At 40.1% G+C, this 26,455-nt stretch overlaps 1 protein-coding gene, 1 non-coding gene and 1 pseudogene across 2 annotated transcripts in view; 1 reads left to right on the top strand and 2 right to left on the bottom strand.

Moving 5' to 3' along the window:
* The window catches only part of APLN (apelin), a 552,821-nt gene that overhangs the window by 299,498 nt on the left and 226,868 nt on the right, over window positions 1–26,455 (bottom strand). The gene's annotated exons all lie outside the window — the stretch shown is intronic.
* Window positions 19,125–19,250, top strand: LOC125999862 (small nucleolar RNA SNORA51). The gene has a single exon (XR_007492324.1). It is a non-coding gene; the product is annotated as a small nucleolar RNA SNORA51 (small nucleolar RNA).
* LOC125998630 (T-complex protein 1 subunit zeta-like) lies at window positions 22,096–23,816 on the bottom strand (annotated as a pseudogene).

Genomic DNA, 26,455 nt, shown 5'->3' with positions numbered 1-26,455 from the left:
GGACTATATGAAATGCCAGGGATTGAACCCAGGTCCTTCCTGGGAAGCCATGTGCAAGGCAAACATCCTACCGCTGTGCTATCACACCCAAGGTTTAGTTAATTTTTAAACCTCAAAAGAGTTTATACCACCAAATAGTGAGATCATCTAGTATTTGTTCTCCTTCAGAGTAATTTTATTTAGGGGCCAGAGTGATAGCACAGCAGTAGGGAGTTTGCCTTGCACAGGGCCATGCTGGGACAAACCCAGGTTCTATCCCTGGCATCCCAGATGACCCCCCAAGCCTGCCAGGAGCGATTTCTGAGTGCAGAGTCAGGAGAAAACCCTGAGAAATGCCAGATGTGGCCCCAAAACAAAAAATAATTTAAAGAGTTGTGTTTTTGTTTGGTTTTTGTTTTGTTTTGTTTTGTTTTTTAGGCCACACCCGATGATCCTCAGGGGTTACTTCTGGCTATGCGCTCAGAAATTGCTCCTGGCTTAGGGGACCATATGGGAAGCCAGGGAATCGAACCCGGTCCATCCTAGGCTAGCACACGCAAGGCTTACCTTACAGCTTGTGCCACCGCTCTGGCCCCTTAAAGAGTTATTTTATTTAACATGACGTCCTCCAGTTCCCTTCAAGTTGCACCAAATTGCAAGGTTTCATCTTATGTGGGGGTGGGGTTTGAGGTTGAGTTACATCCCGAGGTGCTTACTGGCTACTCCTAGTTCTGTTCTCATGGGCTACTCCTTTCAGTGCTTAGGGGGACCATATGCAGTGCCAGAGATTGAATCAAGGTGTGAATTTTCTTGGGAAAATTCTCCACAACAGTGCTTGGCAGGCTCCCAAGAATGCTTGGTTTAGCAGTACAATACTGCTGAGACCCCATGGTGCTGGAGCCCATGTGGTACAGAAAAATCAAACTCAGGGCCTCACTTATGCATGTGCTTCAACCTTTTGAGCTCTCTCCCCAGGCTCTCTTTCTTTTTTCATAGTTAAGTGATTTTATTCTAAAAGGTATAATTACAGCGCTTATTTGTGAAAATGAAGACTGAAAGCCAGTAGACAAAACAGTTGATTACTAATCATGTATTGAAAGCAGTAAGGGGTTCTATGACACCAAATAAACCAGTTCTGAGGTTTTCCCCAGACAAGGTTTAACAGCTCCAACTTCTTTAGTGTTAATCAAAAAACAAAAGAGAGGAGTACTAGTCCTCGATTCCCATGGCAAATCTCACCCTTGCAAACTGAAGGAGTGAAAGCCCATGTAGTTCAGTGCTCAGAGGGCTGATGGCTCTAGAATACTAACTTTGTTCTCCTGCCAAGAAGATCTGCTCCTTATCAGGCCAGACTTTTCCAGTCAATATACCCCACACTAACCCAAGGGGGTCTTTGAGCTGCTGGCAGCAGTCCAGTGCTAGATGGCTCAGTGACTGTTGAAGCACAAATGCAATCATAAATGCTGTGGCTATGGGAGGCAGAGCGAATCTCTGGGACATTGTTGTGACCACCCAAAAGGGACAGTTTCACAGTCCTGACAAAAAACTGGATCACACAGGTCAGAACCGCGAAATCAGCAATGGGTACATTTCTCTTTCCTGTGTGTGTGTGTGTGTGTGTGTGTGTGTGTGTGTGTGTGTGTGTGTATTGTTGTTGGGAGGTGATGCACATCCAGTGGTGCTCAGGGACCTTCACAGGCTTGGGGGACCATATGGGATGTTGGGTATCGAACCTTAGTCAGCTGCATGCAAGGCAAGTGTCCTACTTTCTATTTACCCTAGACTCTATAGCAGGGGTCTCAAACTCGCGGCCCACGGGCCGTATGCGGCCCTCAGTACAACATTTTGTGGCCCTGCCCTAGAGGAATCTTTTTTGTTTTGTTTTGTTTTAGTTGTTTGGGTCACACCCCCCAATGTTCAAGGCTTACTACTGACTTTGCACTCAAGGATCCCCCGACTTTGCCTCCTGAGGCCCCCAGGTAAATTGAGTTTGAGACCCCTGCTCTATAGAGTATATACAATCTATCCAGACTCTCCCTTTTACATTCCAGAATTCTTTTTGTCTTTTTTTATTTTTGTTTTTGTGAGGGGTTTTGTTTGGGGTTTTGGGGGGGCAACACCCGGTGGCGCTCAGTGGTTACTCCTGGCTATGCGCTCAGAAATCATTCCTGGCTTGAGGGACCATATGGGACCCCTGGGATCGAACACGGTCAGTCCTAGGTCAGTCACGTGCAAGGCAAACGCCCTACAGCTGTGCTATCGCTCCGGCCTTGTCTTTTTTTTTTTAAATCCACACCTAGGCTTAGTACTCAGTCAGGGCTTTTTCCTGACTCTGTGGTGAAGGATCACTCCTGAGGCTTTGGGGATCTTATATGGTACTGGGGTCGAACTGCGGTCTGCTCATATAAGGCTTTAACCCCTGTAATACCTTTCAGACTCCCCCACCCTTGCATTGTAGTATATGTTTATATTTGGGGGGAGGAGAGTTTTTTAGCCAAACCCAGTGACTCTTTATGGCTTTGTGTTCAGGAGTGACCGCTGGTGTTGTTGGGAGACCCTATGTAGTGCCAAAAATTTGAGCCAGAATTAGCCGGTTGCTAGGCAAACACCTGAACGAACCCCTGTACTAAAGTATTTTGAAAAGTACACTGAGTTTGGGTTAAAGTATCAGTACCAGAATGCACCTCAAAGCAAATCTGAAGCTCAGAGGTGATCTGTCCCAGAAACTCCTTAAATCCCTTCTCAGTTATTGAACAGTGAGTTGATTCTCTTTTTTTACAATAAATTTGTGGGGAGGGTTTTTTTTCAGGGGCACAACTGGTGGTGCTTAGAGCCTACTCCTGGATATATACTCATGTATCACTTCTGACAGTGCCCAGTGGAGCATACGAAATGCTGAGAATAAAATCTGAGTTTGACTGTGTACAAAATAAGCTTGCATTATCCACTGGACTATCTATCTAGCCCTTCAATGACTTTTTAAATGCTAAGTAATATTACATAGGAGTACCAGAAACTGCCTCATGGGTAATAAAAACTATTGACACTCAATAAAAACCAGTTTCAGGCACTTTTACCATACATGAAGCACAGTGACCCACCACCATGGGATCCACTTCCTGGTGCCCGTGTTTGCCACTATGAGAGAAAAGCAAGGGTAGAGATAGGTGGAGGGAAGAGTTCTGGCTCATTTCTGGCTCCAGACCTAATTCGCCAATCCTTCCAGTTCTCACTGATGACACAAGTGTCCTGAATGTACCTTCTGCTGTAGCACATAAGAACGAAAGCCCATGATTGTGATCCCAATCATGTTTGAGGTCTGAGACTGTGCTTTTTAGTGTACACCAGCAGAACTGGATCCCAGAGCTAGAGAGAAAGAGAGAGAGAGAGAGAGAGAGACAGAGAGAGACAGAGAGAGACAGAGAGAGACAGAGAGAGACAGAGAGACAGAGACAGAGACAGAGAGAGACAGAGAAAGAGACAGAGAGACAGAGAGAGACAGAGAGAGACAGAGAAACAGAGACAGAGACAGAGAGAGACAGAGAGACAGAGACAGGACAGACAGAGACAGAGAGAGAGAAGGAAAGGGGGAGGAAGGGATGGAGTTCTGTGGATTAGGGTAAGTGCTTTGAATGTAGAAAGCCTGGGTTTAGTCCCCAGTCCCACCTGGTCTCCCAAGCACAAAAGGGAATAGCCCCTGAGTAACACTCAGTTATGTTTCACCAGCCTCCCACAAGCCACCCAAAGAAGTAATAGTGCCACAAAGGCTGAATCTCATCCTAATCACCCACGTTCCACATGGTGGAGCTGATGCTATTATACACCCGTCCCCACCTGAACCTGCAGGGAAAATGGTAGTCACAGTTTCACCCAGCTACTGTTTGCACAGATGGTGGTCTTCCCTAAAACATCCAAGCCCACCATGAGAATTCACTTTGCTGGGTATTTTTATTGATAAGGTCTTGAAGAGGTTCTAAAAGGCATTACCCATACTTCTAAACTTGTGACAGCAACATTTGTACAGAGAGAAACGGGCAGGTCACTCTCTATAGTATAGAGATTTTGTTTTTATTTTTGTTTAGTTTGGGGCTACACTTGGCAGTTCCCTGGGGTTATTTCTGGACTCTGCACTCAGAAATCGCTCCTGGAAGTGTTCAAGGGGCTGTATGGGATGCTGGGCATCAAATCTAAATTGGTCACATGCAAGACAAATTCCCTACCCACCCACAGTACTATCTCTCCAACTCTAGTATAGAGATTTAAAAGCTACAGTTCCAGGAAAATAGATGAACAGGATAATAATAAATTTCACAAATGCCTAGAAGATCAAAATGGGAGGGAAGGGTGTTGGCTGAACACACAAGAATTAAGGCCAATTTTGAAACTGATCTGCTCACAAAACACCATAGAGAACATAGAAGGAACTCTAGGAAAAAGGGAAAACTGGAAAAGAGAGTGTGCTTAAAAACTAAAAATTTAAAGCAATAATAAAGTCACAGAATGCAAGAAGTAAATCCAAAATAAAGAAACATGAGAAACAAAAAACAAATACTGTACAAGTTCATGAATGAAATGTGAAGAACTGGTTCTAATTACCACAGGAAGTGAACACGAAGAATGGAATTTATGATATTATAAAATTGTATAATATAAATCCTATTGGTAAGGCAAGCATATACTTAGTCTACTCATAGGGGGAAGAAATTTAGAAAAATACAAAACCCATTCTAAACTGCCATTTTTCCAATAATGAAGGCAACACGAACATGGACTGATATAAAGCAATTGATGGAGGTTGTGACATTGAAAAATATTTATAAAATCATCATAGTGTAAGCACTATATTGGTTTTCAATTTCTGAAATCACACTAGAAATACATCACAGGAAATCTAATTATGATTACAAAGTGGAAAGTTAACACTAACAATGTAAAGGGATCACTTACAGAAGTTGGGAAGTAGTTACAGAGGTGGAAGAAAATGTAGATGCACTAAACTAATTTTAGAAAATATAGAAACAAATATACTGTCTATAGATCATTAAATATGAACTAGAGATTTATGTGTCTTATATAAAGGCTAAAATAACCAAAAGATATCCAAACAACAATATATTAGAGGGACCAGAGCGGTGGCACAGTGGTAGGGCGTTTGCCTTGCACGCGACTGATCTAAGACAGATCAAGGTTCGATCACCCAGCGTCCCATATGGCCCCCTCTATCTGCCAGGAGAGATTTCTGAGCGCATAGCCAGGAGTAACCCCTGAGTGTCACCGAGTGTGGCCCAAAAACAAACAAAATACATATTAGAATGGTTGTCTAGGGAGAAAAGAACTAAAAACTGTGATGCATCAGGAGGAAGATGGGTGGTGCTGCAATGCAAGCTGAATCCCCTCTACCAGAACTGTAAGTGTCTAGATGAAATTCAAAACCATAAACCAAGGAAGGCAGTATGCACATAATTTGAAGAAAATTGATTAGTACAATCAATTACTGGTGTTCCTTCTTCCAGCCTTGCCCTCTTGCAACTTCTTCCTAACACAATAGCCAGAGAAAGACTTTTTAAAAGTTAGCTCATTTCTTTTCTTTCCCAGTTATACTGGGGATGAGGGAGAATGGTCTAGTTCTATATCCAATGTAGACTCAACCACATTGCAAGCGTGAGAGCTAATGTGCCTGTAAAATGGTAGGGGGTTGTGGGATGCAGTGGGAAATGGAGTATGGGAGCACTGATGATGGGAGTTGACACTGTGGTGGGATTGGTGTGGAAATATTATATGCCTAAAACTCAACTAGCAACACTTTGTAATTCACAATTGTTTAATAAAATTAAAAATATTATTTAAAAAAGTCCACTCAGACAAGGGCCGAAATTATAGTACAGATGACAGTTTGCACATGGTCAACCCGGCACCTCATATGGGTTCTCCAATCCTTGGCATAAGTTATCCCTAAGTGCAGAGCCAGGAATAATTCCTTGGCAAAGCCAGGTGTGAGATCCTCCCCAAAATAGTTTACTCAGTGTTTATTCAGTGGCTTCCTATTTGGAATATAAAGAAAAGCTACATCCTGGTCTCTGTGCCACCATCACCTCCATTCTTAGAACAAAGCTCCTAAAAGTCTTGTAAGTTCTAAGTGATTCCTATAAGCACTACAAACATCTTTTATTCTAATACTAGTGTCTTTGACCTCATTTCCCAACAGAGTTTCTGAAATTCTAGTAACTTACCTATGATAGCAGTGTTTGGTTTTCCTGAGATGACTCTGGATTGGCTTCTGGTGGGGATGGGTCACTGAAAAGAACAAGTCATAATTAGAAGCTTAGCACCTTATTCTCCAAGTCTCCAAGCTCTTGAGGCAGGATAAAATCTGGACATGGGTTGAATGATCAGACTTCCGTATCCTATGATGTTTCCAGAAAATAAGTGGTGTGCAGATCTTCCAGTTTGGTGAACATACAGGAAGAGAGACCCACCCCAACTCTGCTGGGGCAGAGGTGCCTGCATTTAGACCATGTCAGTCTAAATCCTACGTATCTCTTCCTTGGTCTCTTCATCTGTGTCATTTATCATACCTTTTAATATACTGATAAATATAAGTAAGCATTCCCTAAATTTATGAGCTGCTCCAAAAATGATTCAATGAGAGGCTTTGGGATTTACAGTTGATTGGTAAAAAGTACAGGTGACACTCTGCATTTGAGATTGGCACCTGAACTGGAAGGGCAAGAGTCCTGAGGGACTATGTAATCTGGTGCTATCTAATTAAGTAGATGGTGTGAGAATTAAGTCATAACCAGATGGCATTACAGAGAATTTCCTGTTGGGGGAGAGAAAACCTAATATCGGAAGTGGCATGAGCATGGCAGTGGTGTGAGAGTAGGAAAGAAAAACACACTGGAGAAAAAAAAAACATATAATTTTGCTAACACCCCATCACTCAAGACAAAAGCCAAATACACTGCTAGATTTATTAGTCTTTACACAATCATCTTCCTCACCATCCCCCAAATCCGGCATCTGCTATTTCCCATTGCTCATTCTACACAGTCACAGTGGCCTCCTGCTGCTGCTTAAGCAAAGTGGTCCTTTATACCAGCTGTTCTTTCTACATAAAATAATCTTTCTCCGGATATTTGTGTGGCTTTTTCTATCACCTCTGTCCAGTCTTTATAAAATATCCCCTTCTAAGAGAGGTTTCCTTGGCTACATTCTTTGAAATTGAAGCCCCCTACTAAGAACTCTTCTAAATCCTTTCTCTGCATTATTTTTCTCCATAACTCATACCATCTTTGAACATGCTATGTCTTTTATTTACCTTGATTATTGTGCTTTCTCCCACTAAAATGTAAACTCAATATGAGCAGCAGTTTTCACATATTATCCACTTCTCTCTCTTCTCTCTTCTCTCTCTCTCACTCTCTCATGCTGACAACAGTTACTGTCACATAGAAGGTGTTGATGAGAGACTCAAGTCTTACCTCCCCAAATTCTTTGTTGAAGTCCCAATTCCCACTACCTCCAAATTTTTGTAACCATATTTGGGGATTCAGAGAGAAGAGCTTTAAAGAGACAAAGAAGTTAAAATCGGGCCATTGCAATGGGAACCCAATCTAGTATGACTGGTGCTCTAATAAGAAGAGGAAAAGACAATAAGAGTGTGCATGCACAGCAGAATAATAATGTAAAGAAGTGGCAGACAAGAGGATGGTCATTTACTTGTAAGGCAAAGAGAGAGGCAATTCTTCACCATATGGCACTTAAAGGAAACCAAGTCTGCCAGAACATTGATCATGGACCTTTAGTCACCAAAACTGGGAGAAAATATATATCTATTGTTTAAGCCTCCCGGTCTGTGGGACTTGGCAGTCAGTCCTAGCAAACTAACAGAGCATTCAATAAATCCGTGGGTTGCATGAATACACAAACAGGTGAGTAGATCTGGCAGGAACCACTAGAAAATCTCAAATCAGAAACAAAAGTGATAATCCCCTGGGAATGATGGAAATGATGAACCAGAAGTGTTTTTTCACAGGTAATTCATTTGGCAGTGGTTAAATTTTAACCACAGAAATGTATTACTTTGACAGACTATATAAGCATTTATTTTGATTAATTAGTTTATTTTTAAATAATATCTTTATTTAAGCACCATGATTATAAACATGCTTGTAGTTGGGTTTCAGTTATAAAAAAAAAGAATAACCTCCTTTATCAGTGCAACCTTCCTTCCCACCACCAATGCCCCTCATCTCCCTCCTCTACATCCCCTGCCTGTCTTCGAGACAGGCATTCTATTTCTCTGACTCACTACTATTATCATGATAGGTGTCAGTATAGTTATTTCTCTAACTGAACTCACCACTCTTTATGGTAAGCTTCATATCATGAGCCAGTCCTTCCAGCTCTCATCACTACTGTTTCTGGGTATTATCACAATAATGTCTTTTATTTTTCTTAAATCCCACAGATGAGTGAGACTATTCTGTGTCTATCTCTCTCTCTGACTTATTACACTCAGCATAATAGTCTCCATGTCCATCCATGCACAGGAAAATGTCATGACTTTATTTTCCTGACAGCTGCATAGTATTCCATTGTGTATATGTACCATAGTTTCTTTAGTCACTCATCTGTTGTCTGACATCTGGGTTGTTTCCAAATTCTGGCTATTGTAAATAATGCTACAATCAATGATTAATTAGCTTATTTTTGTTTTTTGGGGCAACAGTCAGAGGTCCTTGGGGCAATTTCTGGCTCTGTGCATCAGGAAAACTCCTGGAAATGCTGTGGAACCATACGGTTCTGAGGATCAAATCGGGCCTCTCACATACAAAGCACGAACTTACTCTGTAATTTCTCTGCCTCTAAGTGATAATTATTTTTGTTTTTCTTTGTTGTTGTTATTTTGGTGTCACACTTGGCAGTACTCAGGGCTTACTCCAGGTCTTTGCTCAGAGTTCACTCCTGGCAGTGCTCAGGGAACTATATGGGATGCTGGAGTCAGACCAGGCTCAGCTACATGCAAGGCAGGTACCCTACCCACTGTGGTGCCTCTGGAGTCCTTCTATATGTTAATTTTCTTTTTGTTTTTTTGGGGGGGGGGCTTTTCTTTTGTTTTGTTTTGTTTGGGCCACACCTAGTTGCGCTCAGTGATTACTCTTGGTTCTGCACTCAGAAATCACTCCTGGCAGACTCGGAAGTCCATGTGGGTTGCTGAGGATCAAACCTGTGTGAGCCGTGTGCAAGGCAAAAATGCCCTACCTGCTCTTCTATAGCTCCGACCTCCTACATGTTTATTTTTAAAGGACATTTTTCAGAAAAATACAGAGGTTTATGAGACTTTATATAACTGGTTCTCAGTTGGGGCTTATTGTACCATCCAAAGCACAACTGTCAATATCTAGAGATATATTAGGTTGCTACAACTTATCTGGGTAGGATCACACTGCTGGCCAAGGTGGACCAAGACAGAATAGCACCAAAGAAAGAATTTTTCAAGTCAGAATGTCAAAAGTGAAGCAATTGAAGAACCCTAGTTTTACATGCATACATAGATGATAGATTCATCACAAGTTATTAAAAAAAGTTATGGAGTTTGAGAGGTATAGCAGTAAAGGTACTTGCATACAACTAACCCAGCTATGATCCGTGACATTGCATATGGTCCCCCTAGCATCCCTGAACACAGATCTAGGAGCAAGCCCAGAACACTATTGGTTGTGACTCCAAAACAAAACAGAAGAAAGGCTATAGCTGTTTAGTTCATAGAATGAATTTTTGAGAAGAACATAATATAGGATAACTGTTCACACCTTGGTGCCCCATCAAAGGAACAGTCTGGATTGAATAAAACTCCTACTAACAGTGGTATAACATGGGGTGCACCATTAATACAAAAACAACTGATGTCTGTGCTCAGTCCTCATATAAACGTCCTCTACATGCAAATGGCCTTTGTGACAGTGACTCATCTCAGTCACTGTATTGCCTCTTCCTCAGCAAATTTTATTCCCACTGCTCTCCATATGACAACACCCACAGATTTTTTTCTCCCAAACCCCAATTCTAAGGTTTGTCCCAGACCACAAGGCAGTAGGCATACCTTTTCTGCATTTTCCCAGCTGTTTCTCCCTTCTATCATTTTCAGAGCACCCTCTCAAATGAAATTTCTTCCAGCTTCTTGAAAAAGAGGGAAGAATTTCTTATTGTCTTCATCTTGCATTGAGAAGAACCATCTCCTCTCTCAATGTTCCACAAAGAGAACTAAGTGAAGATTTAATGCATGGATCTGGTGGGTGTTTCTGTTACTCAGAATTCTTGATAAATTGGAGTGTGCGTGTGTGTGTGTGTGTGTGTGTGTGTGTGTGTGTGTGTGTGTGTTAGCATTATGTCCACTAGATGTGTCCTAGACAAAAACCTAGTGATCTGCCATGGGGATACGTTTTCCAAAAAGGAGTATGTAAAGGATCTAGGGATGTCACTATTTCATGCTGCTGACCAGCACATAATTGTCCCTTCAAAGAATAGCCTTTTCATGCTGCCAGATTCTAAGTAAGAGCCTACATGCAAAAGAGGAAGATCCTGTTAGAGAATCAATATACCATGGTGGGGGCCAAAGCGATAGCACAGCAGTAGGGTGTTTGACTTGCACGCGGCCGACCCAGGACCCAAGGTGGTTCGAATCCTGGCATCCCATATAGTCCCCCAAGCTTGCCAGGGGCGATTTCTGAGCACAGAGCCAGAAGTAACCCCTGACCAGGTGTACTCAGAAGTTACTCCTGTCTCTGCACTAAGGAATAACTCTTGGTGGGCTCTACCCAGGTTGTTCCCATACAAGGCACACACTCTATCCACTATCTCTCTGGCCCCATGAAACCTAATTTTCATAACCCGGAGAGATAGCACAGAGGTGTTTGCCTTGCAAGCAGCCGATCCAGGACCAAAGGTGGTTGATTCAAATCCCGGTGTCCCATATGGTCCCCCGTGCCTGCCAGGAGCTATTTCTGAGCAGACAGACAGGAGTAACCCCTGAGCATCGCCGGGTGTGGCCCAAAAACCAAAAAAAAAAAAATAGTGTGATCATTCTATGTCTATCCCTCTCCCTCTGACTCATTTCTCTAAGCATAATACTCTCTATATCTGGATATCTAGGTATAAGCAAATATCATAACTTCATTTTTTCTAACAGCTGCATAGTATTCCATGGTATAGATGTACCATTGTTTCTTTTCCCATTCATCTGTTCTCAAGCACTTGAGTATTTTCCAGTTTCTGGTTATTGTGAATAGTGCTGCAATGAACATAGGTGTACAGCAGGCTTTTCTGCATTATGTTTTTGGACCCCCTAGGAACAGAAACAGTGTTGCTGGGTCATATGGGAGCTCAGTTTCTAGTTTTCTGAGGATTGTCCATACTATTTTCCAAAAACCCTTTTATAACTGTGGAGTTTTGCTCTGTGTGCCTGTTAGGTCTGAAAATATAAGTATATTGTATAAAAATAGAGTTTTGTATATTTTTTTGTTTTTGGACCACATCCAGAAGCACTCAGGGGTTATTCCTGGCTCTATACTTAGAAATTACTCTTGGCATGCTAGGGAGACCATATGGGATGCTGGGAATGAACACGGGCCAACCGCTTGCAAGGCAAATGCCCTACTCACTATGCTCTAGCCCTGAGTATTTGGATCTTAAGTCAAACTTCTACCAGCAAAAGGCTATAAAATGATCACGTTTTTATATTCCAAATGGAGGTATTAAATATGTATATTACTAGTTAGAATTTCTGACAGTCTGATAGACTCTGAATCCCACAAAGAATAAACTAAATAGAAATTCAATCTGCAGTGATACATTCCTTGTTGATGTGATCTTCTTTATATAGCACAGAAATAACCAGAAGAAAATTGGCTTAAACTATAATATCCATATATCTTACTAAAGCAACACTTTGTAAGGGTAATTGAAGATCTGAAAAAATGAAATGACAACATTTTAATCACATTTTAATATATGATATATATAAATGGTTGATCAGTTGTGTGTGCATTTTTTAAATTTAGATGACTGGGGTGTATACTAATGTTACTGTTTAAGCTTTCTCTATACAAAGGAAATCTGTATATGCCTGATCTCATCTGACCAGGATTTTCAAGCATTCTCGATTGCTGGCAACGAAAGAAGACCCTTCTATTCAGGAAGAGTACCAAGTTCTGATTTGAATGTAATAATAATACAGACCAAATCCCTTGGGGCGGAAGAATCCTTTCATGAGGGTTTCGGCTCTTCAAAATTTCTCCATTACCCAGCTAAGTGGAATGCTGTTCAAAAGTTTGAAAGGAAAAAAATAAGCAAAGAAATATCTATTGTCCAAATTGTTCCTCTAGTCAGAAGCTATTTTTTATTACCTGCCTCTAAGACCCTTCTGAACTGGAGACTGGCCCAGACCTTGACCATGCCAGATAAGTGCCATCATACTGATGGACCTTCCAGGCCATGCTCAGGAAAGGGACTAACGCCCATTGATGAATCTCACCTGACTGGCACCTCTCATCAAGTCTTGCTTCTAATCTCCTGGCATGGTTTCACAGAAAGCAAGCTAAAGACTAATTTTTAAAAGGTGATGTGAATATGTTTAAAAAATTTTTTAAAGGAGACCGTTGTTAAACCCTTTTCTAAATGCAAACAGAATCAAACTAAGCTGAATCAGTTAAACCAGGCTATCTATTTATCTGGAGCTATTCAGGCTCCCTTTGTCCTTCTATTCTCTGTGTATCTGTTCTGTGTTGAATAGATTGCCCATCAGTTATTATACTTATCTGAGAAATTTAATCTCAGTTACTCTGAAATAAAAAAGCCATCCCTTGACGCTTACAAAGTCTGTTCCTATCTGATAAAAGTTTAATTATTTGTGCATGTACCCTGATATATTCATCAGCTTAAGCTGCCATAGCAAATACCAAAAATGTAATGTCTTAAGCAACAAATATTTTTCAAGGTTCTTGCAGCTAGAACTCCCAGATAAATGTGCAGGTTGATTTGGTTTCTGAGAAGCGCTCTCTTCCAGGCTTGCAGATGGTGACCTTCTTATGCCACATTCATATGGCGTTTCTTCTGTACTATAAAGAGATGAAGGGAAGGGAGAGGAGAAAGAGTGATAGAGATAGATAGAAATACAGATCTGATGTCTCTTCCTCTTTTCGGGGATCTGGGCATTGGCCCACACCTAGAAGTGTTCAGAGTTTACTCCTACCATTGTTTGGGGTTACCATATGTAGTGTTGGGGATTCCAACTGAGGTTTGATGCATGCAAGGCATATGCCTTAACCCCTGTAATATCTCTCTGGCCCCTCTTCCTTTTATTTTTCCCCCTCTTCCCTTTTCTAGAAGTCATTTATCCCATAAGATTGGTGTTTCATGTAGCCCTAGTACAGAGGTTACGACACTTGCCTTGCATGCAGCTGACCCCAGTTGGAATACCTGGAACCAAACATGATCCCCTGAGCACCACTACCGGTGGGGTACCCTCCTCCAAAAAAGAAAATGGTTAGTTCCCTAACCTTGGGACTTCACTTAACCTGTCTCCAAACACTGTCACATTGTTGGAAATAAGCACTTGATTATGAATTGTGTTGACATACTGGTTTAACTATAAAACATTATTTCATATTTTACTAAAATAATAAATTATCATATATATGAGTAGCATGTGGACTAGTCCATAAGGTAAATGGACTGTTTTAGAATTTGGTGGAGGTTTCTAGGGATACAGCTCAATAGAACACATGCCTTGCATGTACAAAGTGCTAGATTTGGTCCCTGGTACCCATGAGTCCCTGAGAACTTGCAGGAGTGCCTTCCCCACAGAGACGCACAATGTTCTGCTATAATTGGTGAGAATGATGTCTTTGAGTAAGAGAGAAAAATAACAGGGACAAATGAGAAAATTGGATAGTGGAATAAAAAAAAACAGGGCCAAGGAGAGAGATAGCTCAATGGGTTGAGCTCATGTTTTGTGTGCTGGAGTCCTGGGTTCAGTCCCTGACACCACATGATCTGAAAATCACCAGGAGTGACCGACCCCTGGATTTGGAGTAGTCCCTAACTGCTTCTAGATATGACCCCAAACCCAGAACATTTTAAAAATAAGAGAAGCAGTGTCATCCTAGATTGGCAGTATTTAATTCAGGGGAGTGTTGAATTGCTTATAAAATCTTACATCAAATCAAACAAATTCCACAAGGTTGAGTAGGTTTCTTTGAATACACATTCTTCCTAATTAGTATCCACTGGAGTGAAGCTGTGACTGGCAGCATGTGATATGAGCATTTGCCTAACCTATTCCTTAATGATTGGAGGCTCACAAGAGAATGTCAACTACGTCCCTTTAACTCTCCCTTCATGGTATTGTGGGGCAAAGAAGCATTTAAATGCTTTTGATAGTTATGATTATAGATAAAAAGGAATATAAATGGCTACTGACAACTTTCACTGTAACAACTTTTATAACCCCATTATTAGAGAGATGAATATCTTCATATTCCTAAGCAAGTGGTAATCACATGTCTGAAGCCTCTTTGGCCCTCACTTATTTTGTTAAATTCCCATTTTCATTTATTCTCCATCTTTTCCCCTGGGTGTGCATTAGTTACTATGGAAACATTTTGATACCATAGTTTGATCATACTCACATTCCACATTACTCATAGAGTATGAAGCCATTTTCATGCAAGGTATTACAGGAGAGAGTTGTTGCTGAAAATTACAACTGAATGCAAGATAAAATGGAATGTCTGACAGCCTGGCATCAGCCTTACTTACACAAGCCTGGTAAAAGGTATAGGGCTGAACTCATCTGCCCTCTGTGTGTGCCAGAATCATGGCTGTAATTATCAATGGGTCCCTCTTAATTCATTCATAGTATTATAAAAAATCCATAAACTGGGCCCGGAGAGATAGCACAGTGGCATTTGCCTTGCAAGCAGCTGATCCAGGACCAAAGGTGGTTGGTTCGAATCCTGGTGTCCCATATGGTCCCCCGTGCCTGCTAGGAGCTAGCTACTTCTGAGCAGACAGCCAGAAGTAACCCCTGGGCATTGCCGGGTGTAGCCCCCCCCCAAAAAAAAATCCATAAACTGAGTGGGTTATAAGCAGCAAATACTTAATTCCTACATGGGAAGCCCAAGATCAAGAATATCAACATATTCAGTGTTTGCTGAGAACCTGTCTCTCCAATGTTCTTAGCAAAAAGGGGAGCTCTTTGTAGTCTCTTCTATAAGACTCTAATTCTATTCATGAGGCTTCACCTTCAAGACTAAATACTGCCCAAAGATCACCTTCTTGGAATATCATAACCTTGGCGGTAATGAGATTTATCTATTACATCATCCTGAATTCTTTTCACTTTTGCTGTAATGATTACTATTTGTAATTTGTCTTATTTCTACTTTTGTTTGTTTAGGGCCATCTCAGCAATGCTCAGAACTTATTTCTGGCTCTGTGTTCAGGGACCACTCCTGGTGGGCTCAGGAGATCATGTAGGATGCCACGAATTTAATGTCAATGTGCAAGGCAAATGCCTTATCCACTGTACTATCTCTACAGCCCCTCATTTGCACTTTAATCTTTTTTAGATAAAACACATAAACTTTCCAAATGCCAAGATTTTTTCTATTGAAATTGTATTGATAATCTGTCACTTTTATTTTTTTTTTATTGAGCTAATAACCTTTGTCCACTTGTGTTTGTACCTTTTTCTACTTCAATGCACCACATACAACTGAAACTAAGCCCTGCATCTACTTTACCATATTCTTTTCTACTATGAATGGGCAGGCCAGAAACACACACCGAAAGCTGCTTACCCACAAGCCATTTTCTTCACCAGGTGAAATCACTACCCAAGATGGCAGCTTCCCCTCCAGGCCCCCAAAACAGTCTTTATTGGGAAAAAAGCCCACCCCCAAGGGCAGGGACAAGGCCAGTTGAGGAGGCAATGGGGAAATATCTTTTTAACATGTAAATAAAAGGAATGAACTGAGAGACATACAATTAGAAGGCAATATAAGGACCAATTCAAAAGCCTCTTATTCCAGCAAGAGAAAAACCAGCTAGTACCGATATCTCCCCCTACTTAATTATCTTAAAAAGTAAAATAAAATGGGAGAATAAGTAATAGCACAAAATGAAATAAATCCTGCAAAAAACACCCTGAAAAGACAAGGGGAAAAACTAAAACGAAATAGCAATAATTTCCATAGTCACAACAAAAGGAAAACATCTTTTGGCCTAAAAACAGAGTGTCCTTAGCCAAAAACATGAGTCAAGAAACCAGCTACAGGCTGTAGACAAGATAATTTTACAACCCCCAACGATTTTTCTTCCAAGTTCCTTAAAAGTTTTCCTCTGAAATATAGATGATGAAGCCTGGATTCAGAGATCAAGGTTCTGGTAGATTATGCAGATATTATGAAGCAATTGGAGTGTCACAGGATAATTTCTGGATAGACCATCATTAGGAGGTGATGTAAGGAAGTCCACCTTGCGCGCAAGATGAAGTTGATTTCCAAGTCTTAACCAGAATGGCAAAAAATCCCACTCGAGGGCAAGAAGATGTCACAGTTCTGAGCCCGTTCCTGGAAGATGATTGATTCCTGGAGAAAGTGCAGAAAACCATGCCAAATCGGAAAATGAGGTCCAAGATTCAGGGGTGTTTGGCCAATATCTGAGTGAAAGGAGCTTAAGTCAAGTCACCACTACAAGATGTTTCATGTAGAGAACCTACCTGTTCCAAAAAAATTTTGAGGTCCCATCTCTAGTGGGTAGAAACTCCTTTTTGTACCTACCATTTTTCTATTTTAATGTGCCCATGCAAAAATCTCTCCATAATATACTAAAGGAGCCTAAAGGGGAAAAATGATGACAAACCAGCAAGTCCTATAACCTAGTTCTAACAAAAACAAGCTAAAAATGCTATCTAAAGTAAATTCCAAAATGTTCTTGTGATTTTGTTTAGAGAACTTTATGGAAAGGAACTCAAGTTCTAGACTTATTAAGAGTGCTTGGTATAATAATGCTAAAAATATTCAAACTATAAGTGTATCTGCAGAAAAGTTATAATGATTTTGCTCAGAGAAGTCTAGAAAAAACTTATAATATGTATAAGATGTAGAAAAGATGGATTGTTTTGAGAAAAATTGTATACAATTTAAACTTTCCTTTAAGTTCTGATATGAAGTTTCTGCCTCTGGAGAAGAACAGGAAAACAAAAGTTTTGCAATATTTCTTTTGTTTGTTTTGCTTAAATCAGAAAGGTGGAACTGTAACCCTGTCCCAACTTCCTGTTTCCCTAACCTCTTCTTTTGAGATGTTAATCCCACCTGGAAAATCAGACCTGCCCTCACCTGGGATGGGGCAGGCTATTTTAAATTAAGAATAAAAAAGGCTGCCTGGGAAGAGGCAAGGGAGGAGCAGCAATAGGCAGAGAGGAGAAGCAGAAAAAGAAGCTGTTCAGCAAATAAAGCAAATAGCGGAAAGACTAATAATGGTAGAGGAAAAGTTATGGAATAAAGCAAGCTGACTCCGATGAAACTCTAACTGACTGCTTGTGAATTATTTCTCCACTATTACTCTTTATCAGACTCGTTCACCTGAGGGGTTAGAAAACACAGTGCCTCACCCAGCACGTGGACTATAGATTATATATTTAATCAACAGTGGTGGAAAATTTGGTAGCAGTGAATTTTTTCTAAACATACGATAACAAAAATTAATTCAAAATTAAATGTGTAATGAATCTGAGGTGTTTCTTTCATTAGTGTTGCCTTGCTGCATATCTCTGGGGAAATGGGGAAGCAAATGGAATAAGTTTAAGAACCTCTGTTCTTGAAGAAAGAGAATTAGAACCAGATGGGCCCTTCTAAAAACTGAAGCCCAATCTCAGTATTTAATTAAATTAAGGTGATTGATTCCCAACTTGGAGCACCTGCCAGAGATTAAGAGGGTAGCAATAGCCAGAATCTCAGTGGTGTCCAAGATTAAATCACAATTAATAATTAGTGATGTGAAAAATGGCCATTGACTTAAAATCAAGAGACAAATTCATAATATAGACCTCGTGAGGTTCCAGATACTGGGAGTTCTCAAATAAATAGTTTAAAATAAGTATTATTACTATATTCATAAAATTAAGGTCTAAAGAGATGTGCTTCAAGTAAGGTTCTTGCCTTGCATTGAACCAACTCAGGTTCAATCCCTGACCCTCTATATTTCATCAATTCCACGAGGTAGAGCCCAAAACTAAAAAGAAAAAACCCTAAAATTTATAATGGAAAATAGCAACGATGAAAATGAGTTCCATACAGGAAAATTTCTTTTTTATATTTTATTTTTGAACAAAGTGGATTACATATCTTTCATAGTAATATTTTAGTAATTTTAGTAATATTAGTATTTAGTAATTTATTAGAAATTTTAGTAATTTAGTAATATTCAATTAACATTGAATCAGGGGAATTCCCACCACCGAAGTTGACCTCCCTCCCCCCCCCATTCCCAGTATTCATCTGATACCCCCCTCCCTTACCCCCCGGCCTGCTAGTATAAGTGATCCCCTCTGTATCTAGCTTGTTGTAGGTTGGGTATCAATTCTGTTGTTGGCTTTCGATTTGGTGATTAAGTCTGATCATTTTTATTACTATTTAATGATCATACAGTTATTTGGACTTGGTACCCTCTGTTATTTCTCTCTCAATTTGAGGGCAGAGCAAGATAGTTCCAGTTATGTGGTTTTGTTTGCAAAAAAAAAAAAAAAAGAATAAAAAAAAAAGAAAAGAAATAGAATGGGGTAAAAATGCCACAGGCCAAAAGTGGGCAGAGTCCTTCTCGAGGATCTAAACATCAGTTTTGAGAGAAGAAAGGGAAAGAGGATGAGGATCACCACAACAATACAAAAAGAAAAATCAAACAAGAAATCCAATGAGCACTAGACACATGCACCATACATTAATCACACTTCTAAAAAAAAAAGTTAAAACAGAGCACAAAAGAAGAAAGGAAACAGCAACAACAATAATGAAACCAAAAAAGCATGGGAATGTTGCACTGGTGAAGAATTATATATATATAAATCAAAAAAAAAAAGATAAGGCCTCCCAATTCTTACCACAGCCTGTGTTCTTTACACTAACTAAGAAGAGGTACAGTAAATGCATCCCATATACACCTCAACCCAGGCCCTTTGCCTGGTCTGTATTGTGAATTGGGGCACAAAAAAAAAGACAAAACTAACATTTGTGCTGGTTCCTTTTTTTCCCCTTCTGCATAGGCACAGTAAATATTGGGGAAATTAGAAAGGGAATTCCCTTGGCCTAAGTGATACAGGGTTTCTCCGCCCTTGAAGCATGTTGTCATGGGATTAACTACATACTCCATGTGTGTATAAAAAACAGAAGCCAATGGAGCTGGAGAGATAGCATAGAGGTAGGCCATTTGCCTTGAATGCAGAAGGATGATGGTTTGAATCCCGGCATCCCATATGGTCCCCTGAGCTTGCCGGGAGCGATATCTGAGCCAGGAGTAACCCTTGAGTGTTGCCGAATGTGACCCAAAAACCAAAAAAAAAAAAAAAGAAAGAAAGAAAGAAAGAAAGAAAGAAAGAAAGAAAAGAAACTAAGTTTTTTTTTGCTGTTAATCAACCATAACAGCAATATCCTTGGACATTAAAATATCACCATTCATCCCACCTTCATGGCAAAATCAAAACTTAATATTGCTTAAAGGCCCCAATTCTATATTGGAAGTTGGGACTTGAACATGATAAGGTGACAGAAAATTCAACTGATAACATTACACCTTTCATCCCACAAAATTTCATGTCTTTTTTATATGTAGAGTGCATTTATTCTACCCCAAGGACCCCAAAAGTCTTTTAAGAGGGATTACACCAAAGTAGAAATCCTGAAGATCCTGGCTCATGATGAGGTACATTTTTGTCTTGAATAACAGCACAGATTTATAATACATGTCCCATCCTTCCTTTTGAACTATATAAGAAATCTGAAAAACTTGGGCTAGAGTGGTTACCTTGCACATGGGCAACCCAGGATCAATCTCAAACATCCCATATGGTCCCGTGTGCCTTACAGGTGTGATCCATAAGCATAGAGCCAGTAGTGAGTCCTGAGAGTGACTCAGTGTAGCCCCCAAACTAAAAAAAGTCTGAAAAAAATTCCATGTCATTCCTTCTCAACTCCCCCCATACAGTATGGATAGTCTGAGAATTTTACACATCTTTCCTAAGTTTGGGGTTGCATGGAAGCTCAATTTCTAAATTTTTGAGGAATGTCCATATTGTTTTCCAAAAAGGATGGACCAGTTTACAGCCCCATCAGTAATAAATAAGAGTACCTTTCTCCCTGCATCCATACCAGCACTCGTTCTTGTTCTTTTTGATGTGTGCCAGTATTTGAGGTGTGAGATGGTACCTCATTACCTCATTGTTGTTTTGATTTGCATTTCTCTGATAATATTGTGTTGCATTTTAATATGCTTTTTGGACATTTTGTATTTATTCTAGGAAATTTCTGTTCATTTCTTTTCACATTTTTATGGGGTTGGATTTTTTTCTTGTTAAGTTCTACCAATGTCTTATACTGCTCCTAGGAATGGACCCTAGGGACCTGAAACTATAATGCAGAAAAGGCATTTGCATTCCTATGTTGATTGTTCATAATAGCCAGAATCTGGAAACAACCCAAGTGCCTGAGAACAAATTAGTGTATAAAGAAACTATGACATATATACAAGATGGAATACTACACAGCTGTTAGAAAATACTCATGAAATTTGCTTATACATGGATAGATCTGGAGAATATCATGCTAAGTGAAATGAATCAGAGGGAGACTATCAGACATAGCATGATTGCATTTGCATGTGGGATATAAAATAGTATGAGAGAAATATCCTAAGAGAATAGGATTGAGAACTAGGAGGACTGTCCCATGGTAGGAAGTTTGACACAAATAGCAGAGAGTAAAATTATGTCAAAGAGACCACTATGACAATGATTGTTGGAAATAATCATTCTGGACAATAACTAGGTGCTGAAAGAAGATAAAGTGATATACATGGTATCCCGCTTCAATAACAATATTGCAAACCACAATGCCTAAAAGGGAAAAAAAGATACAACAAAAGAAAAGTGTCATAGAGGCAGGCTTGGGGAAGGGGCAGGAGGGAAACTGGAGACATTGATGGTGGGAAAGTGTAGACTGTAGCTCTACATATACAATGTTGAAATATTTGTATAATTGAAATTCAATCATCAGTACCTTGTAATTGTATCTCATGGTTATGCGATATAGATAGATAATAAATAAAAATTTTAAAGATGGCACCATTTTTCTCAAATATTCCTTATTTTGTTCATTTGTTTATTTCATATTTTTGAAGTTTCAATTGAGCCTAAAGTTTTATTTATTGAATTTATAACAAGAAACAGGAATTCTTTCAAAACCTAATCTTACTTGAGTGTCATTTATATAAACAAAAAATTTAAACTTAAATGCTTACACTTGGGAACTACTGAATAAAGTAAAACTCCATTAGCAGAAGCTATCAAACCATCAATTTTCAAAGAATATTTAGTAACAAGGTAACATGCTCATCTGACATGTATATTTTAATCATTGAAGGTAGAACAAAACATCTTGGTTGAGTAAGTAAAAGGGCTTGCTTTATGAATATAGCAGTGCAATAAAAATACTGTAATTAAAATCTCAAAACTTCAGTATGGGGGCTGGAGCAGTGTAAGACGTCTGCCTTGCCAGCACTAGCCTAGGACAGACCGAGGTTAGATCCCCCAGCGTCACATATGACCCCCTAAGCCAGGTGCAATTTCTGAGTGCATAGCCAGGAGTAACCCCTGAGTGTCACCGAGTGTGGCCAAAAACAAAACAAAACAAAAAAATTAAAAAAAAACACCTTCAGTATGATAGGGGCCAAGCATTTCTTTTTTCATATGGGAAAATTTGTTTGATAACCACTTAAGCTTAAATTTTAACTACATCGTTTTCTTAGAATTCTGTAGTCTTCATAATAAAGATGAAACTTAATTCAACCTTTGAGAGAAGACATTCCAGCTCGCATTTCATCCACCAGGAGAATGTTTGTGGCAATCACAGTGCAAGAATGAAGAAGCTGTTTTTTAACACAATAGTTATCCCATATGTCCACTTCTGCTGCTATCATTGGTTCACCTGTGCTCAAGTCCACACCCACAAGCTGACCAGATTCTGAATGCTTGAACTTTAATTAGTGTTTCCTGAAGGTCAAAACCAGAGTTCTGAGCAAGAACCTTAGGAATAATGAGTAATGCATCAGCAAATGCCTGAACTCCAAGCTGGGCCCTGCCTTTATACTAGGCTTATATTTTATCAGGGCTTCTGCCATTGCCACTTCCATTGCACCCCTACCTGGAGCTACACATCCATCATCAATAGCATTTTTTGTTTTTTTGGGGGGGGCCACACCCAGTGACGTTCAGGGGTTACTCCTGGTCATGCACTCAGAAATCGCTCCTGGCTTGGGGAACCATATGGGACGCTGGGGGATCCAATCATAGTCCATCCTAGGTTAGTGCTTGCAAGGCAAATGCCTTACCACTTGAGCCACCACTCTGGCCCCATCAATAGCATTTTAACAGCTCTCAAGCCATCTCTTATTGCATCTTTAATTTGGGTAAGTGTGTGCTTATTTGGTCCTTTGACCCATAATGTCACAGAATGAGGATTATTACATTTTTAATAAAGGTAAATTTCTCTTTTCCTAATGTATATTCATAGACAAGTCCTGCATGTCCCAACCAGTCAGGATTTAGGTCGTCTAAAGAATTTAAAGCCAGTCCACTGCAAACAAGAATCAGACTTTCCATATTTCTCCTCTTAGCTTTGCGCAGAGCTACTACTATGCCTTCCTTAGCAAGAACATCTAAGGAAAAGGGATCAATTCCCTTTTGATTAATAACAACAAATCCTTTATTGGAATCACCACAGACTATCTTTTTCAATTCTATTATTTTTAACTCGATCTTTAATGAATTTTCTTTCATTTTTTTTTACTAATTTTTCTCTCTTCTGCACTCTTGTAAAAAATGCCAGAATTCACTTCTATTTTTTCATATTCTAACGAATTTTCTACTCTTGTTTTTCATATCAGGATGTCATGCTCCATGGTCCAAAACAAGACCTCTGATTAAGCTTGTATCAATTTCAGATTTATGTTTCATTTCTATTATCTCAACCATGAAGAAAACAGAGTCCACTACAGTCTCTGTTAAGACATCAGCAAGTTCAGCATGAACTTTAGTACTTAGAGATGTTCTAGCCACATCTCTAAGTTTCTTTGTCCATTGGTTTGGTTATTTTGACTCGTTCCAGAAACTGAAGGGCCCTTTCCTTTGCAGTTTCAAACCCTTCTTTTATTATTCTTGGATGAAGACCTTCAGATATATAGAGATCTGCCTGTTTCAGCAACTCCCCAAAAATTAGGACATTAGAAGTGGTATCATCACCAGTTATTTTATCCTGGGCTGTTGCCACTTTGGCTATTAAGGAAGCTGTTGGATGCTGAATTTGCATTTAGTGAAGCAGCACATTGTCATCTTTAGTCAGTTAGATATCTTCAGCGCCAGAAACAAGCACCTTGATGGTCCCTTTAGGCCTCAAGTTGGTCCTCAAGACATCCTGCAGCCCCTATGCTGTGCTGATATTGACCGCCAGTGCTGCCTATTGTAGAGCCACCTTGGCCTTAGGGTTGAGGGTCTTCATGGCGGCCATTGCAGAGCCAGGAGAGGACAAGGAAGAGATGCCTTGCAGCCCAAACTTCGCAAACGGCTCTCTTTCATATTTTAGTATCAATAGTCAAGAAGGATTCATTTACTCCTTCAACAATTTACTTAGAAATTTCCTCAATTAAATATCCAGTTTCATTACTGATCAATTCTACCTTCCACAAAACACTAGAACACAAACACAAATTGATTTCTTTGCTGCTTTATAAAGGATCACCTTTTCTCTATTGACAATATTTCATCTGAGATCTCACTAAAATAACCTTCAAAAGGGCCAAAAAGCTAACACAGCAGACAGGGACTTTCTGTGCACGAAGTCCACTCAGGCTCAATTAACAACTTCCTATATTGTTGTACCCCCAGCTTTGTATCTCTAGCCCTCACCCCTACTGAGCAAAGAAATGTCATGTCAGTCTTGCATCCCCTGTTCCCACCTTCTCTCAGTAAAATAATGCACTCTGATAAAACTTAACCATGATAAGGGAAAGGCACAAGTTGTGTGTGTGTGCTTTTTACAAAAGCAGGATTAACCAACTATACCAGCCTTTCGAAAAACAGGACATACCTGAGATAGAGAAAATATGCTGCTCCCCTTAAAGTCTAGCAAGCCCAGGGGCGTAGCGGTGGCGCAAGCCATAGGGCCTCTGTCTTGCAAGCACTAGCCTAGGGGGACTGCGGTTCAATCCCCCAGCATCCCATATGGTCCCTCCAAGCCAGGAGCAACTTCTGAGCACATAGCCAGGAGTAACCCCTGAGCGTCACCAGGTGTGGCCCCAAAACAAAACAAAACAAAACAAAGTTTAGCAAGCCCAGCTGACATTGTCCTTTTATGGAATTACCAGCCTTGGCCAGCTTTGGCCACCTGTACCTTATATAAACCCCTACTTTTCTCAATAAAGATGGAATTGTTCTGACAGGACCCCCGCAGTGTCTGTGTGTGTGTGCTCTCTCACACTGCAGCCAAGAAATGTTGGCTACCCTCCTGGAGAGTCCCGACATCTTATGGCATCCCAAACACTGATGGGTGTGCCCTCTCCCCCTAAAAATAATAAAATAGACTTTATTGGCTGGAGAGATAGCACAGAGGTAGGGCGTTTACCTTGCATGCGGCCGACCCCTGGGGGGGGGACCCGGTTAGATTCCCAGCATCCCATATGGTTCCCCAGCCTGCCAGGGGCAATTTCTAAGTGTAAAGCCAGGAGTAACTCCTGAGCACTGCTGGGTGTGGGCCAAAAAATCAATCAATCAATCAATCAATCAATAAAGTTTAAAAATTGGACTTTATTTTCTCAATTTCTACCAACATTATATTCATAATTAATTAAACATTCTCTGAGAAGATGAAAGCAAGTTCTCATTAGAATCGTACTTAATTGTTTATTCTTGGAAATACAGGCCTATTCTAGCTGCACCTCAAAACTCCTCTAATTTTGGAAGCCACACGGATAGTAGAACTTATAAGTCATTTTGCCTTGCATGTGACTGTCCTGAGTTCAGTTCCTGGCACCACATACAATCCCTGAGCACCATCATGAGTGACCATTAAGCACAGATCCAGACTCTCTGGTGTGCTCCCCCCACAAAAAAAAACTCAAAAATTTTAAATAAAAATGTTTCAACTGTGTTCTTCAAGTTTATGTTCTTCCTTAAATACATATCTCACTTGCTTGTATGTTTTTTTCCTTGTCTATTACCACTCTGGAGAATGTTGTGTTCTCTCAAATACATACTTAACTCTTTCTCTCCCTCACATCTTTCCAAGTATAAAATAAAAAAGGCTCCCACTGGACGAGAGAGAGAATTAATGGGATGAGTATCTATTTTTCATGCAGGAGGCTGGCGTTTAATCCCCAGCACCACATGATTCTCCCTGCACAGTGCTGGAAGTAACCCCCAAGCACCACTGGGTATAGCTCCTAAATAAAATCAAACAAAAGGCTTCCAGAGCAGAGAGACAGTATTGAGGTTAAAGTACTTGCCTTGTATGCAGTTGACCGCATTAGATCCCTGGAATCATATATGCTTTCCTGAGCACCACCAAGAGTGACCCATAAAAACAGAGTCAGAAATAAGCCCTGAGCATCACCAGGTATAGCTAAAAAAAAAAAAAAACAGCAAGACTCCCATCATTTGTATTTGAGAATAATACTCAAGTAATTGCAGTAGTAAATTATTAAATAAACAAGTCATGGATTCACATTGATGTTAGTAAATGAGAAGTTTGATAAGAAAGTGAGGAGCTAGTAAATACAGAGATAGAGAACAGAAGACAAAAGAAAAACACCAACAAAATAAAGGCCACTGAAACTTCCCAGGTAGTCTGGTATAGGCTGATACCTCTGTGGCATTCTCAGAAGGGGTTGGGGAAGATTACCCTTTCTACATAAACTACAACAGCCCAGCATCACACCCTCCACCCTCCAAAAGAAACAGCCCAGTTCCTTGATTTAATCGTATCATACTACCAAGCCACTAAAGTTGTTTCATGTCTATAAATCCTGGACCACAGGGCTGCAAGAGGCTGTGAAATACCACAATATTTTTTTGTTTTTTGGTTTTTTTTTAAAAGAGGGCAAATAGGTGGGGGTGTTAGAAGTGGGAATGCTTATCCTGGGATAGATAATG

This window comes from Suncus etruscus, chromosome X (assembly GCF_024139225.1).
Source record: "Suncus etruscus isolate mSunEtr1 chromosome X, mSunEtr1.pri.cur, whole genome shotgun sequence".
Taxonomy (NCBI): domain Eukaryota; kingdom Metazoa; phylum Chordata; class Mammalia; order Eulipotyphla; family Soricidae; genus Suncus; species Suncus etruscus.
Note: the sequence above shows the minus strand (reverse complement) of the source record. Positions and strands in the feature narration are given on the sequence as shown.